The sequence below is a fragment of the Stegodyphus dumicola genome, chromosome 11, assembly GCF_044657685.1.
Source record: "Stegodyphus dumicola isolate Sdum_Otavi_A_Nest chromosome 11, ASM4465768v1".
Taxonomy (NCBI): domain Eukaryota; kingdom Metazoa; phylum Arthropoda; class Arachnida; order Araneae; family Eresidae; genus Stegodyphus; species Stegodyphus dumicola.
In genome coordinates, this window is record NC_140778.1 from 62,496,761 (window position 1) to 62,513,240 (window position 16,480).

At 34.5% G+C, this 16,480-nt stretch overlaps 1 protein-coding gene across 1 annotated transcript in view; it reads right to left on the reverse strand.

The window, feature by feature from the left end:
• Positions 1-4,649: 4,649 nt before the first annotated feature.
• Positions 4,650-16,480, reverse strand: part of LOC146994049 (uncharacterized) — a 126,848-nt gene continuing 115,017 nt past the window's right edge. Inside the window, exon 3 of the transcript XR_015043973.1 lies at positions 4,650-5,156. The gene's annotated coding sequence lies outside the window, so the exon portion shown is untranslated. The remainder of the gene's footprint in view (positions 5,157-16,480) is intronic.

The window sequence follows — 16,480 nt, forward strand, 5'->3', positions numbered from 1 at the left end:
AATTAACAATAGACAGAACTCTTCCTTGACTTTGTAAATTATTCTAGAAATCCTTGACTTCCTATAGCTGGTAAAAACCTGAAATCTCTTACTAAATTTGGCATGGAATGTGCCAGTAAATTTCAAACGTAAAAATGTGCGCCATTTGTTTTTACATAAAATTTCTCATATAAATAATTCTTGGATTAGACTTTTTTTGAAAAGTATCTTGACCCAAAACGTTTAAACTGTTTTCTTAAAACATTCGTTTGCTATTGAAAATTTTATAAATATAACTAGACTGAGTTTTGAATAAATAAAATTACAACGCATGAGCACATTGTTGGAACATTTTGTATAAGAAATCGTAATCGCATATAAATCAAGTTCTTATATCGCTTAATTACAATGAATCAGGTCATTCGTAAATAAAGAAAGCAATAAAATACACATGGTGGTTTGGCAATACCAAAAACATCATATCCCGCAACAGCTCTTCTTGATTATTTCATACCTTAGGAAACACGAGCATGTATGTCAATTGCGGAAACATTGCAGTTTGGCAAGCGATAAGGTGGTGCGCAGGAGAAATGATTATCGGGGAAAATATTTCTGCAAGGTAGGAGATGATTTGTATTCATTCTGGATGTGGAAGAGAATGTTATTCTAGGACTTCGAGAAATAAGGAACATAATTTGGATAAGAGTGCACTTTCGACCAAAGTGAATTTGCGGAATTAGGAGTCATGTTTCTCCTTTCTGTAGTCATTTGAAGCCGTGGTTCTAATGTCAACATCAAAGACTTAACGATATCACATTTGATTTTAGTGAAGTGTAGTTCATCCAGTGCTTTCTTCAGCAGTAGTTATGGCTTTCGCCGAACGAAACAAACACAATGCAAGTTTCAAATTTTAAGTCATTCAGTTTGCGAAAGAAAATGGAAATCATGCAGTTTGGTTTTCGTGAATGCTTCGTACACGAGTGGAAGAGGCATGAAATTTTACAATGATTATTGCGCCAAAGAATAAATGTGTATTGCATAAAGAAGTAATGAAATAGCTTACCGTCGGCGAAAGTGTTCGAAACTGCATTGTAGAAAATCCCCGTCATCACTAGAATGGATTAATTGTAACAAGAAACAGCGTACGTTTCTTTGCCTTAAAAATAGAAAAAATGAGTGCAAATGGAAGTGAAAACTCTAAAGCAAACTGAGTTTGTGTATTCGATTTACTTCACGGAATAATTCAGTTCTCCGAGAAAAAGAGATAAAATTTTTTCAAAGGCTTCGAAAATATAGAGATAAAACTTTGATGAGTTTTTAAAAATATGTAAAAATTTATTTACTATCACGTGTTGCAAATACGGATGTCATTCCTGTAGTTTTGATGCAGTAGGAGATATAGAAACAATGATATGAAAGAAAAATAACGGTTAACATAAAATCAATAGGCCAACGAGGAATGTCACCTCACCGTACTGATCTCCTGCTTAGCCGACCGTACGAAATTAAAAGCTCATCGATATCTTTAAAAGAAAGACTTTGCTGAAGTGCAGTTTCCCGAAAGTGTTTTCATCCGTATTCACGAGAAATGATCGGCGGAGAAAAATGTTGTGAAACTGTGGATAAGAAATATTTGGCAAAAGATTCCTTTTGCCTCAGATAATCAAGAAAGTCTAATACTTTGGGACATGTTCAGCCTCCATCTAACGGATAACACAAATATGTTGTTGAAAGAGTGTTATGCAGATATGACAGTTTATCCAGGCGGATTATTGCCATTAGTTCAGATATTAGACATATATATCAATAAATCATCGATAGAATATTTTAAACGTTAGTGGAATACTCGAAAAAAAGTGAAGGTGAAAAAAACAATTACAAATGGAGACCAAATACGTCATGCCAGTCCATAAATAGTGTGTCAGTAGATAATACAATAACGGAATAAAATTAAACCCGTTTAATTTATGTGGTATATCTGACGGTCTAGATGCAACGAAAGATGATTATTTATCTGTGGATCCGAGTAAAAGTAACGGCAAAAATGAAACAAAATTCGATGATGTGCTTGAAGTTATAGCTTGAGACGTATATGAGGAACTTGGATCTATCTATGCAAGTATGGATCAGAGGTGAAGGTGAAAATGAAACAGAATCCGATAACGAAAATTTTTAAGTACATAAACTATGTTATTTATCTTAAATAAAAAGCATTTAATTACACGCAGAAATCTAATTTTCTTATGCTCACTTTTTCCATATTTCTAAACATAGCATTTTTATAGCTGGCGTACAGCGCGTACCCATAAATTTCCATCTTGCATTTTCTTTTAAATTATACGCCTGAATATACTATAACAAACATAGCTGAAACTTAAGTGATAGAGATATTTACATGCTTGCTGAACCATTATATTCTGTTTTTTTTCCCTTCTATTAGTGTATAAATGTTTTCAAAATTTCGATGTTACGTTTTTCAATCTTTGTGTTGAGAAAAGGGATAAAGAATTCAAACTTTTATCTCGGAACACAAAATTCTAAATCAGATTTCTAATGAAGAAGTGAAATTCTCTATAGCTTTACTTTCCGGACTAATTAAAATTAAGAAAAAGAAGAGAGGAAAAAAATAACTGATTTGGGTAACCAGAATATTTAGCCATTCAGTATCTATTGATGGGAATGTATATAACTCTAATGAATAGTACAGAAATAAGATAAAGTTACGTTTCAGTTTGTAGGCCTTACATTTCAAAATGGTTTTAATACAGCTTAAAGCGCATAGCCAAAGATTATGCTCTCAACCGCTTTTTGAGTATTAACGTCAGAGAATAATTATTACAGTTACAATGTTTTCAAATAATCCATTCCTTCAAAAGTAATCTATTGTACTAAGATGATGTGTTTTCGAGGGCAGAAAATGAAACAGAACGGCGAGATCCATCAGAGTATTATCCTGTAATGCTTTAACAAATCTTTCGCAGTCTTAAGTAATAGAGAAATGTGGTAGAGCTTCATCTTACACTATAGTATTGTAGTCATATTATTTATATTATGTGACTATGTGTCTCTATTCGATGTGTGGGAAAAAACGTCTCCAACAGGTTTATATATACGATACCATTCAGATAAACGCAAAGGAAACCAACATTTCCATCTAATAATATTCATTTTATTTTAATTATACCATTTTCTAGTTAGATAACCAATTTTTGAGCAAATATTTGCATCGTAACAGTGAATCATATTGCTGCCAAATTCCAAATATAAAAAACTAGAGCTCACGAATCACAAACCGAGAGTTTCTGTGAGATTTGTGAGGTGCGAAGGATCTCTATTTTGAAAGAAATCGAAATTGATATAAATTCGCTTTATAACATATTATTCAGTTTATTTATCTAATTATATTATGATTCTGATGTAATGTATGCACACATTTTAAAAGTTATTTCTTTCGATCATTTCAATTTGTAATCTTGAATTTTTACACTGAAAAAATCCTGAGTAGAGACGGAAACTGTGGTATGTCAAACTGAATTTAAACAAGGTGAAAGCAAATGAAAAGTTAATGTACATACTACAATAGCTTTTAATTTGTTTAGAATTACAATCTTAGTAATGCAAATCATGCTGATTAACACATAATTAAAAGTGGATAAACATTCCTTTTTGAACGTTTCTTTGAACCTTGATGTAAAGTTCTATGAATATCTGCAGTTGGATAAGACAGGTCAGGGTCAAACAAATTTTAAAATGAAATTTGTATAAATTAAATTCATGAGTTCAATTATGAAATATATGCCGTGCAATATTTATTTGCACAATTTAAAGCCAGTAGCACAACATAAATTTATTGTTGAAAAATATTGTCATGTGTAAAGCTATGTGTTAAAAAAGTCAATAAACTGTGACTTTCCAGGTAAAACCGGAAGACCTCGTAGCCATGAAAGGCACTGAAAACATAGATCTGAACTACGAAAGAGTGTACTTAGTTGCTGCTAAAATAATACTGGTATCTTAAAGTTAGCATGACTAATTACTAGCTAATAATATATCAGTAGTTACACTTACCGAGCAAAATATTATCAAATGCCGTCCATATACTAAGAATACCATAAAGTTCTTGATAATAAAAATGTAGTTGATAATAAATTTTGGTAAAATGTAGCAGGTATATATTGGTTTGGCAGGTATATGATTTATTTGTTCTATTTTTCTTTTCCGGGTCTTGCTTCGTTTGGTCATTAAATCAATCGTTCTACAGTCGGTATCCAGTTCTGGCTCTTTTCGCAGTTCAACCGGTTTCCTTTTCGGGTTTGACAGTTCTTTTCCGGTTCCAGCTTGTCTTTCAGATTTTCATTCTTTTTCGTTTTTTGCTTCTTTTCCAGGTATTGCGTCTTTTCAGACTCGTCTATATTTTCCATTTCTGGCATCTTTTCCGGCTCTTGCTTCTCTTCCAGTTTTTGCATTTTTTCCAGTTTCTTCTTAATTTTCAGGTCTCTCTTTTTTGGTTTTTGCAATATTTCCCTCAACTTCTGCCTTTCCAGTTCATTTTTGTGTGCTTGTTTTAGTATCTCTTCAATATGTTTCTCCATTTTCAGTTCTTCTTTCTTTTCTAGTTTTTGTATTTCTTCCCGTTTTTTCTTCTTTTTCAATTCTTCTTTCTTTTCTAGTTTTTGAATCCATTCCAGTAATTGCTTCTTTTTCAGTTGTTTCTTCTTTTCTAATTTCTGTTGCTTTTCCAGTTTTTGTTTGTTTTTCAGTTCTTCCTTCTTTTCCAGTTTTTGCTTCTTTTTCTGCTCTTTTTTCATTTTCAGTTCTTGCTTCTTTTCCAATTTTTGCTTCTTTTTCAGTTCTTGCTTCTTTTCTAATTCTTGTATCTTTTCCTGTTCTTGCTTCTTTTCTAGTTTTTGTATCTTTTCCAGCTTTTGTTTCTTTTTCAGTTCTTGCTTCTTTTCTAGTTTTTGTGTTAATTCCAGTTTTCTCTTGTTTTTGAGTTCTTGCTTCTTTTCCAGTTTCTCCTTCTTTTCCTGTTCTTCCTTTTTATTCAGTTTTTGATTCTTTTCAGTTTTTGCATCTTTTCCGGTTCTCGCTTCTTTTCCAGTTCCTTCTCGTTTTCCAGTTCTTTCTCGTTTTCCAGTTTTTGCTCCTTTTCATGATCACAAGGAGGATTTTCCAATCTACAAAATAATCGGTATATCTTTATTTCAGTAGTAAAATAGTGAAAGTAATGCAATGACGATCACGTTTAACATGTACAACACTTCCATATTTAGATACTATATAACACTTTTGGCTCAGTTTCATAGGGAAAAAACTCCCCGTAGATTATTGCCTGGCAGAATTGTTTTCTACAAAGGGTAAAATTGTTGTTTTCGTTGTTCTGATCTAAAGCCAAGCAGATAAGTTAAAGTATTTTGCGTTATTTCTATGCAATAAGCGGCCTCCATGAATCTCACATAGAGCGTAATAATTTGCAAAGTTTCAGTGCCTTACTTTTCCTTACTTAATTTTTACATAAGTTGCAATAATAATAACAGAAATAATAAACAGGTGGCTTAAAAACAGAGGGAAACAATGACGAAAATTGCAAAATAGGAGGAAAAAAGGAAACTGAAATGAAAAGGGAAACAACTACAAACAAAGGATGGAAAAAGCATTTTAGAAGATATACACGTAACGTTCTTTCTGAATCAGCAAAACCTGTATTTTAACGAGTCTCTTTGCATCGCTGGCTGCACAGATTTCAAATTTTCTCTCGTTATTCCAAATTCGGATCATATTGCTGGTCTTTTTCGTCGTCCAGCAGAGCCGCACTAGGATTTTTGCCACCATTTGTTTTCAATTGAAACTTTTATTCTCATTCTTCAGTTGCATTCTTAAAGTTTATTTATTTATACAGGAAGAAAGAAAGAAATCAATCAAATCAAAGTAAATTAGGAAAAGATATACCTGTTTTCTCCTATCTTTATTGTTCCCCGTAATTTCTTTTGTCTGTTCCATTAAATTTATTAAAGGAAAATTTACAAAATCTTTCAAAATGTATTTCCTAAATCCTTATGCGAATTTAGTCCTTCTGATCATTTCGGCCACACTTTAATGGCTTTTACAATTTGATGTTTGAATATTGACAGCTGCCTATACTGAAATATGTTCTCCATTGTCCTCGAAAAAAGAAAAATTAAAGTTCCAGGAAATTTTGCAATGAAGGACACATATATCTTATTTGAAGGGCAAGAGGAAAAGAAAAAGATATTTTTGGATGGTAATATGTAGCATTTTAAACACCGTGTTTGTAAATGTCATCATATAGTAGCAACACTTGAGTCATAAGTAATTATACACATATATGAGAGAGACGACGATGACGAAAAATTAAATGGCAAAACATGGCCGAAAACACTTTCCTGGCCGGTGCAAACAACACAAAACACAAGAAAGATCGGACACCAGTTATGCTTAGCACAAGAGAAATTAAAAAGTAGGAACAAAATTAGACACTTATGGACCTCAAAAATGTGTTCGAAATTACGACCTGTACCCTGTTACAGGTATCCCATCTCTCGCACATCCAACATAAGATGTTCTGGAAAATACCGTGCATCCCCAGGACTTTCCCAGCAGCTGCCACAATATGTGCCACAAGTTCCTGTTGGACTTCTAACAGGGGTTTCGTGCACTAATGTGTTGACGTACCCCGAGAGGAACTGATAATGCAAGTTAGAAATCGTGATCTTGCTGAACAATGCACTGTACTATCCCTACCAAACCCATGTTTAGGATACGTTCCGAAGGAACTTTCGAATACTTTTTTTGATGGCGATCCTCTGCTTTTGTGCTTATTTCTTGGTTTTCGCTGCGCTAAGAAAAATAAACAAATATCTTTACAATGTTCGTACCCTATTTTTCTTGTGTTGTCTCTCGTCACTATGGGCCAGGAAAGCGTTTCCGACATTTCATTGCAATAAACGATTATATATATATAAATATATATATAAACAATTTATATAAACGATATATATATATATATATATATATAATCATATAAACATATGTTACTGTGAAAGACTGAAATTGGAGAATGTCGACTTTCAGTAGATTGAAAACAGAAGAGTATATGTACACACTGTTATTGCAAAGGGAAGTGTTCCACAAATAAATGCAATTGTAAATGCAAGGGCCTCTTGTGCAATTGAAAGTGTCATAACAGTTTAAGTTGTTGCAATAAATAAGATTTGAATCACGTAATTTAGTAAACATAGCTTGTGTAAGCTCCCTGTTCCGAGTCAGGAGAGTTCATGTTTCCAAAGCAAGTAAAGACGAATACAAGTCCTGATAGTGGCGCCCGACGAAGAAGAATAATCATGGCCGAGTTTCAAGAAGAACCTGTGGTGCCTGCAAAAGCGGCTCAGAATCCAGAAATGCCATCTGCCGCCCTGGAAGGATTTGGGTACATCGTAAAGGCCATGCGCGCATCGATGAAACCAGAAGCAACATTTTATGGAAACTCACCGGTAACCAGTTTTTTGGAAAAATTGGATGACCACTTCATGCTGTATCCAGTCCATGAGTTCCAGAAAGTCACCTTAGCTACAAGCGCTTTGAGGGGCCAAGCGCTTAATTGGTTCAAATGTATAGGCAGAAGCCTCTTGGGTCAAGCGGGAAGTCCCACCTAAACTTACGAAAATTTTAAGACTGCCTTAGTAAAAGCCTTCCCTGTCGAAAGAGATCGTGCAAGATAAGAAACAGAACTCTTCAGCATATACCAGCAAAGAATCGAAAATCTTTCCACCTTTATTTTAAGAAAAATTCACGTCTTTAAACTCTTGTATGGAAACCGTCCGGATCCTGAGATAATCCAAGTGATTTTACCGAGTTTAGTTCCCCAAGTACAAGACTTTATTTAATTAAGGAATCCGACTACACTGGAAACGTTATTTGAGCTAACAATCCAGTTTGAAAGTAGAAGAACGGCGGACATCGAATGAAGACGCCAGTATGAGCAACGAAGCCAATTTGGTGCGCCAAGACCACAGCAAAGGCAAGAACACGGCTACGGAAGCAAATCGAATCAGAGGGCAAGGAAACCTGAGTATCCAAAAACAACCGGCGAACGTCGACAGTTCAATAGTAAGCCAGAAAAAAAGTCTGAAGGCCAGCGGAAAAACAAGGAAGGCATCGAAAGGAAGAAAGAAAATTTAAACTAAAACGGATTTCTGCTGACGGGAGGGTGCGGAAATCCGAAGGCCAAGAAAAGCCCTCTTCCTTCAAGTTAAATACAGTTATTGTGAAAAATTTGACTCTTCCAAAGATTGAAGTTTTGGTGAACAACATCCCAGCCACCGCACTCCTGGATACAGGTGCGCAGTGTTCCTGTGTGGCAGAATATTTTTTAGGAAGTATTTCCGTAGATACCGCATATATAATTCAGATAATACGACAGTGTTAGCTGCGCTCGGAGAAAGATGCAAATTCATAGGTAAAATACCATTATATATACGGATCAAGGACGAGCAAGTAAAGATCATGCTTTTTATCGTAAAAAATTTACAAGCACATGTCATTTTATGGATAGATTTTCTTTCAGAGCCAGAAGCAACGCTGGATTTCAACCAAGCTTCCTTTAAGCTGACCATGCAACCAGTTCGGGAAGAAAAAAGACAACCACCCACATTAAAAATCGACCACTTGCCTAAGGGAGAGCAACAAAAAATTCGACAAGTGGTAAGTGAATTTCCTTCGTTATTTAGTGATATTCCCATATTAACTCAAGTTACTAACCATAGTATGGACACCGGAGATTCACTGAAAGTTCGCCACAAACCATATCGGTATGATAAGAATAAAGAAAAAATTATAGAGTGGCACATTCGAGATATGTTACGTAAAAAGTTCATAACGCTCATCTCAAGTACTTATGATAGCCCGGTTGTGTTACGTAAGAAAAATAATGACTATCCGGTAACACATCAGAAAAGGTGGCGTTTTGCAATTGACTATCGTAAATTAAACTCCATGACTAAATATCCGGTATATCCGTTACCTATTATTGAAGAAATTTTAAGGAACATAAATTCTACAAAATATATGACTACGTTAGACTTAACGACTGGTTATTTTCAAATAGGGGTTAAACCGGAAGATGTGCCTAAGACTGCTTTTATAACCAAGTCTGGCACTTATGCATTCTTGCGTATGCCGTTTGGCCTTTCAGGGGCACCGGCAACATTTCAGCGATGTATGGACATTGTGCTAAGGCCTGTTCTAGGAAAGACCACATTGATCTATTTAGACGATATCATTATTACTAGTGATAATCTAGACCAACATGTACAGGATTTAAGACAGGCGTTTTCATTATTAAATGAGGCCGGTCTAAAAGTTAATGTCGAAAAGTGCAAATTTGCAACCCATGAATTAAAATACTTAGGTTACAAAATATCTCAGAAAGGAATCGAGACGGACGAATCAAAAATAATCGCTGTGCAAAAGTATCCGCCGCCAAATACGACGAAGAAGCTCTCTTCTTTTCTAGGACTTTGTTCATATTATAGAGTTTTATAAAAGATTTTGCATCTATTGCCGAACCATTGTTAAAATTAAAAAGGAAAAAGGCAAGATTCTCGTGGACGGCCGAAGCCAATAGTGCTTTCTAAAAATTAAAGCAAGCATTAACGCAAGCCCCTGTTTTGAAATTTCCTGAAAACGATGAGAATTTAGAAATTTCAGCGGATGCTTCGGATTATGCGGTAGGAGCGGTACTTTCGCAAAATCATCAGCCCGTGGCATTTTTTAGTAGAACTTTAAATCAAACACAAAGAAATTATTCCGCGACTGAGAGAGAGGCACTTGCAGTTCTGTTAGCAGTGCAAAAGTTCCGAGTCTATTTTGGAAAGGCGCCAATAACAGTGTATTCTGACTACATTGTACTTATTAAAACTTATTCCCAAGGTTAATAAGATGGGCACTCAAGTTACAAGAGTATAATCTGGTAATTAAGCACACCCCCGGAAAGGAAAATATCGTAGCAGATGCCCTATCCAGAATAAAAATAGATGAAGAAGGTAATACTGTAAAGGTGGCAATGCTCACAGCATGTAAGTTACATTCCCGAGAAACTGTGATAACCGAACTGAGTAAGGATCCTGAATTTAAAAATATTTATGATTATTTAAAGGATCCTGAAAATTTTAGCCACCAAGATATTGTGGCGATAAGAAATAGGGCGGCCCATTACGAACTAATAGATGGTCTATTATTTTATACAAAAACTACGAATTCCAACAACGAATTTCGACCTGTTATCCCAGCTAGTCTTAGATTAAATATACTGCAGGAGTTACACGACTCCCCTTTAGCTTCTCATGCTGGTATTCGGAAAACCATCCAACGCGTACGCGAAGCAGTTTATTTTCCTGAGCTGCAAAAGTTAACAAGGGCGTATGTCCAGTCCTGCCCAACAGGTCAAGCAGTTAATTATATTAATTTCCGCCCGGCCGGGTTTCTAAATAGTATTAAATCGGAAATTCGAAATGAAATAATTGGCATCGATTTATTGGGCCCTTTCCCAAAAAGTCAGTTAAATAAAAGTCGCTATCTCCTTGTTATGCTTGATCATTTTAGTAAGTGGATCGAAATTGTTCCCTTAAAATGAGCCTCCTCGAAATTAGTTACTGTTTCTATTTTAAATAAAAATATTTTAAAATACGGGACGCCCCTAAAAGTAATATCGGATAATGGTCCTCAATTTGTAAGTAATATATTTGAAGACATGTGCCAAAAACTGGGCATACGTCATTTAAAAATGGTCCCGTATCGGCCGCAATCAAATATAGCGAAACGGGTCAATAGAAATATAGTGAAAATTGTCCGTAGTTATGTTAAAAATTTTCATAAAAGCTGGGTTAACTATGTCAATGAATTAGCTTTCGCCCTTAGGACTGCAAAACATGATACGACGGGCAAAACTCCTGAGTTATTTTTAGGCAGAAAAATTATAACGCCGTTAGATAAATTATTTTATGTTCAACAAAGAGCCCCAGAATTTAAAATGGGCAATATAGAAAAATAAATTAAAGAAGCAAAAAAGAACACTGAAGTAGCACAGAGAAAACAGAAGCTTTATTATGATATGAAACGACGTGGAGTAACTTATAAAGTAGGAGATGAAGTGTTAAAAATAAGGCATTCACTTTCTTCAGCACCAGAAGACAAAACTGCCAAATTTTATCCACGATTTGAAGGACCATATGTCATAGAAAAAGTAACTCAGGCTTAGTGGTGTTAAAAGCCAGGAATGGTGAAACCTGCACCGCAAACGTTGACCAGATAAAACCACTTTATAATCGTAATAAAATGCCAATATTTCAAGATCTGTTGCAGGATCCGGCACTGCAGGCCCAAGCTCCAGAGGTGGAACAACGACAATCCCAAGGGCAAGCCATTAGTAGACAGGATCAACTGAAAAGAAAGTTCCCCCGTTGGAAACTGAAGGTAACAAGAAAAAGAAGTCGTTCCACCGACCAGAAAAGAGAGGGCACGACCACCCCCAGAATGAAGAAGGGAGAAGTACCACTAATGCAAAGAGAGCGAAGAGAAATGACAGCAACTATAACACGGCTCCAAAACAGAAGATCTACCCATCGGATAGGAGTCTACGCAGCAAATGTCGACGAATTGATGAACGAAGACCAGTTGCAGATGCAAAAACGCAAGAAAAATTTGAACAGCCAGCAACGAGATCCAGGCAACAACGAGAGACAGTTGTCCCGGTTCCGCCAAGACCAGCTGCCATCAAACGGCCGAGACCACAGGCAGATGCTAAACAAAGGTCTTCAAAGGTGACCGAACTGGAAGAAAAAGAAAGCTCATGGAGGAAGGTACCGAAGGGCGAAACCGCACAAGAAGGAAGATTAACCAGACCGTAGTCTTCGCTACCTTCCAGGACTGGGCAGAAGAAAGGATGTCTGAATATCACAAAGATAAGTAAAACTTTATGTTACTTTGAAACCTTAAGTTAATTTTTCAATCTTACTGCAAGTGGCAGAGTTCAAGAAGTTTTACCTCATGTGAGGCCTACCTTTATCGCCAAAAAGGCGAGAAATGAGTTGTTACCTATTTTGGTATTGTTTTTTAATTACTCGCGAGTAAAACTAAAATTAATGTATAATAGGAATGTGTAAATACTTGAATATTGAAAAAGCATTGATAATCTTTGAGAAAGGTACCTTAAGAAAATTGTAAAAATTATTGTATAAAATTTTATTTAAAAGATTCTGGCAAGAAAGAAGTTTTAATCGGAAAGACTTTTGAAATGTAGTATTTCAATGCAGAAGAATTGGCACTTGCTTGGAAAAGAATAGAAGTTAACAATGTACTACTAATGTATGTTTTAAAATGCGTAAAATTAACGGCATGTTAATATGTCCTTTTATACAATATGAACTGTTATCTTAAAAGTTAAGAAATACTGTGATATGTTAAAAGTGAAAATATTAGAGTAATGCCAAAAATTTTAACTTATTCGTGTGACTGTAAAAAGAACAAATTATTGTGAATATGTGATAAAGGTTGAATGAATGTAGTTAGGCTCTCTGACGCTACACTTCAGAATTAGCCACTTTTCAGAATAGTACCTCAGGGTTTAGAGATGAATATAAGGTGTGTTCTGAGGTCTTGTTATGTTGAATTTTAATACGTTAGTGTTTTGATTGCAGGCGGTAGTGTTGAACACTTGTACATAGACACGCTCGTGTTTGATGTTTTTCTTTACAACACATGTCAGAGAGCACGGGGAGATAATTAAATAACGTCATGAATGAAATAAGAATTTTAAAAGAGAAATATAAATATTCATGTTGCTTGCCATTTGATTGTGTAATATTTCATTAAACTAGTTTTCCTTCCATAAGGAACCAGATTTCAACTAAGAAACTCCTGTTCATAGATGCAGTACAGATGAAAATACTTGTCCATGGAGTTGATAATGTAAAAACGACTTTTTAATTTCTAGTTTCTAGAGAGAAATGTTTGTAAAAGATTGGCCTCGCGTTAGATTCTAGAGCTAAAAGTTTTCAACAAGGTCGTTTTAGACCTCAGTTTCAAACTAATTAACTCTGGCGGGTAGTATGTAAGGATCCTAAGTTTTACTAACGTTTTTGATGTCATTTAAAACGCTTAATTACAGGGCCGTAGTACAATACACAACCACCCCCAACCCCAGAAGTATAGCGATATACAATAGTGACGTGATCGAAGATTCTTTGGAAATAATCGTTGTCCTCGAATGACATGCATATTCTATTTAAGTAATCGTAGTCATCGGCTTTTAATATTCTTTGCAAATGATCATTATCATGAAATAATCATTGTAAAGAATCATTCTCATCGGAGAATCATTGAAAATAATCCTTGTCGTTACATAAAGGGGCATAGTAGCTGATGTATAAACAATTGTACTCAAATTCTAATCAAAAGATTCGCATATGTATGCAATTTATCATATGATCATTATTTACAGCAATGATTTTTATATGTTTTCGACCTACGGCTCCTAATGACGTCGCGGAAAACTTGCGCAACAGTGACAAAAAGAATATTTAAAAATACAATAAAAGCTTGAAAGCTAGGGAAAATATCTGAATTTATTTTCCTTTTATTTAAATGAAGCTTAATGTTTTTAAAGGAAATTGAATATTGTAAACAGGAATCAGCAGTTTAAATATATGTGGGATTTTGCCTCTTTGATTTTTTTCTTCGTAACATCATATCCTCCGGAACGGTGGGAGGAGATTTGAGTTTAGAAGGAGGTACCCTCGGATTTCAAAAATTCTTGGTAAAACTTTTCGACTATTGTTATCTTCCTACGACTATCACTCGAGATGTTATATAAAATTTCGGAAAGCGCTGGAGATCAAATTGCTTTATTTAGAAAAATGATGGCCCTTCTCACTCTCAAATCGTAGTGTTTAAGAGAAATTTTTAAGTTAAAAAAATATGAAATAAATAGTATTGCCAAACTTGAAACTTATTGTTATTATTTACGGTTATATTCTGAGTTGAAGAAAGCACGTGATTCCATATAACGTCACTGTATGTCGAAAAATATTTCGTTAATTTCAGTATTTTAAATGAATAGCTGCTTTTTGCAACTTTTATGTTTCACCTTTAGATACGTGACACGATATGCTATCGCTACGTTAATTCTTTTATTGAGATTTTGCAAGTTTGTTATATTAAAATTAATTTAAATCATAACTTCAAATGTATTACCCCAAGTGTCAAAGGTCTTTGTTTCCTGACTTGGCAAGAAAAATATATTTACGAATAGCTGGTTGCTTGGAAAGAATGAATACATTTTCTTCATAATGAAATGTTTCTATGCATTTTATGCTATTCTAATTTTATTTATAAATATTTAATTTCTTTTATTGTATAGTTCTTTCTGAGTAGAAGTTTAAACTTCTGTAGGTATTTAACATATTTTAGATGCAATGTTACTTTACTACAGTTACATATTTTTTTTTCAATTTACTAAAATGTCTGAACGCAAGAAGACAGCACAAATGTTACAGCGAGCTACGGAAAAAATGAAGTAAAAAGCACTAGGAGACTCAGCAGGCAAGTACAAGAAACTTGCATGTTTCAAAAATGAATGAAGATACAACTAGAAACTCAGCAGGCAAGCATAGTGACAAGAAACGTTACGCATTCAAGAAACTGATGAAGAAACGAATAGAAGTTCCAGCAGACAAGCAACAACTCAAGAAACTTCGCTTGCTCAAACTGTATCAGAAACTAGTAGCAGACGCAAAAGACATTCAGAAAACCAAGAAACACTGCGTGCTCCGGAAAGGTAAGCAGAAGCGAAACGGAGGCCCATTGGGCAAGCGGAACGTCAAAAGAATATGCGCGATGAAGGGAAGAAGTCGCAAGTAAACGAAAGATACAAGACTGTCCGCGTCATCGTCAGATTCGACAGGAAATACCAGAACAGCTCAAGAAGCTGCATAAACAACTCAAGACGCTGCAGATTACGGACAATTTCGGTTCTAAGAGGCAGAGCTCATACGAGGAAACAAGCTTCGCATGAACGCATCACGACATACACGTACTACTCATCACAATGCAGGAAGTTTACTTTGAGCAACACACTGTATACGTAGAGCTCGTAGACATATATAGTAAAGATTTTGCTTTGTCAACAGCCCCCTAGTAAAGTGTATGAAGTTTATATTGACATCTCACATTACCTGAAAGAAATTTTTCTATTTACTTCTTCATTTACTATTTTCTTAAAATTTTTATCAGTAATCCTGTCTATATATTATAGATATCAAAATCAGAAAAAATTAATTAATTATCTTTAAATGTATCTGATGAATACTTCGGCCCTGTTCGTACCGAAACAACACGATGTAATTGTAGATACCTAGAAAGTAAAATGTATTCAGCAGGCTGTACAGCAAGCGACATCTATAAATGGTTATAACACAAGAATGTTATATAATGTTATATACTGGCAGAATTTTAAAATAAGAACATATACATCAGTGTTTTAAAAATACGAATTTTGCATCAAATTGCAAAACAAATATCTTAAAATCTGCCTTTCCATGCATAAGAGTTCAGGATTCGGAAAATTATATTTTCGTAAACGGTTTAGCAAAAATAACAAAAATTATTGCCTTGAGAAATGGATAATCTTGGTATGAATACGAATTACGCCAAGGCTACTCGTCAGTGGTTGTTTTGAACACGCACTTAATGTATATATATAACCCTTAAAAAACGAAAAGTGAGTGAAACTACTATACGAGTGTGTCTTTATATCTTGAGTATTTAAGAAATAAGAACTGCATTTATCTATCTCGATAAAGCTAACGCTATTGCCCGAATAACAACGTTTATTTAACACTTGATATAACCAACTTCATATACATCTTGAAATAAAACATAAATTTCCTAATCAGATACTACCAATTGCAGAAAAAATACAAAAATAATGGAATTTCTAATAACACTACAAGTAACATACCGAGGAATAAATTGCGCTGCAAAACTGATGCAATCTACAATATGTAAACCAAAAATTTATGTACCGCTATAGAAATGCAGTAGAATGAGAAATGAAAATATGATGAGATTTATAATGAAAAATTTACCATAAACTATTAGTATATGATATTAGTAAATATATACTTTTAATACTATTCATTTAAATATGTTCAAACGTTCATAATATTCATTACTTACAAACGCTTCTTCATCCATCGAAGCATAGCACAAGACATTCTCAATTCAGTGCTGGTGCACGTCAATAAAATAAGGATAAATCCAAATTTTTACAAAAAATCAATCGCTTTGACTCGTTTCTCAAAAAACGTATATCTACAAATGCAGTATTAATAAATATATCACATCAATATAATTCGGGATCATAAAATCTCCAAACAACGCATTAAACGCAAAAAATCGCATTAAGGCAGAATGAAGAATTTTCACT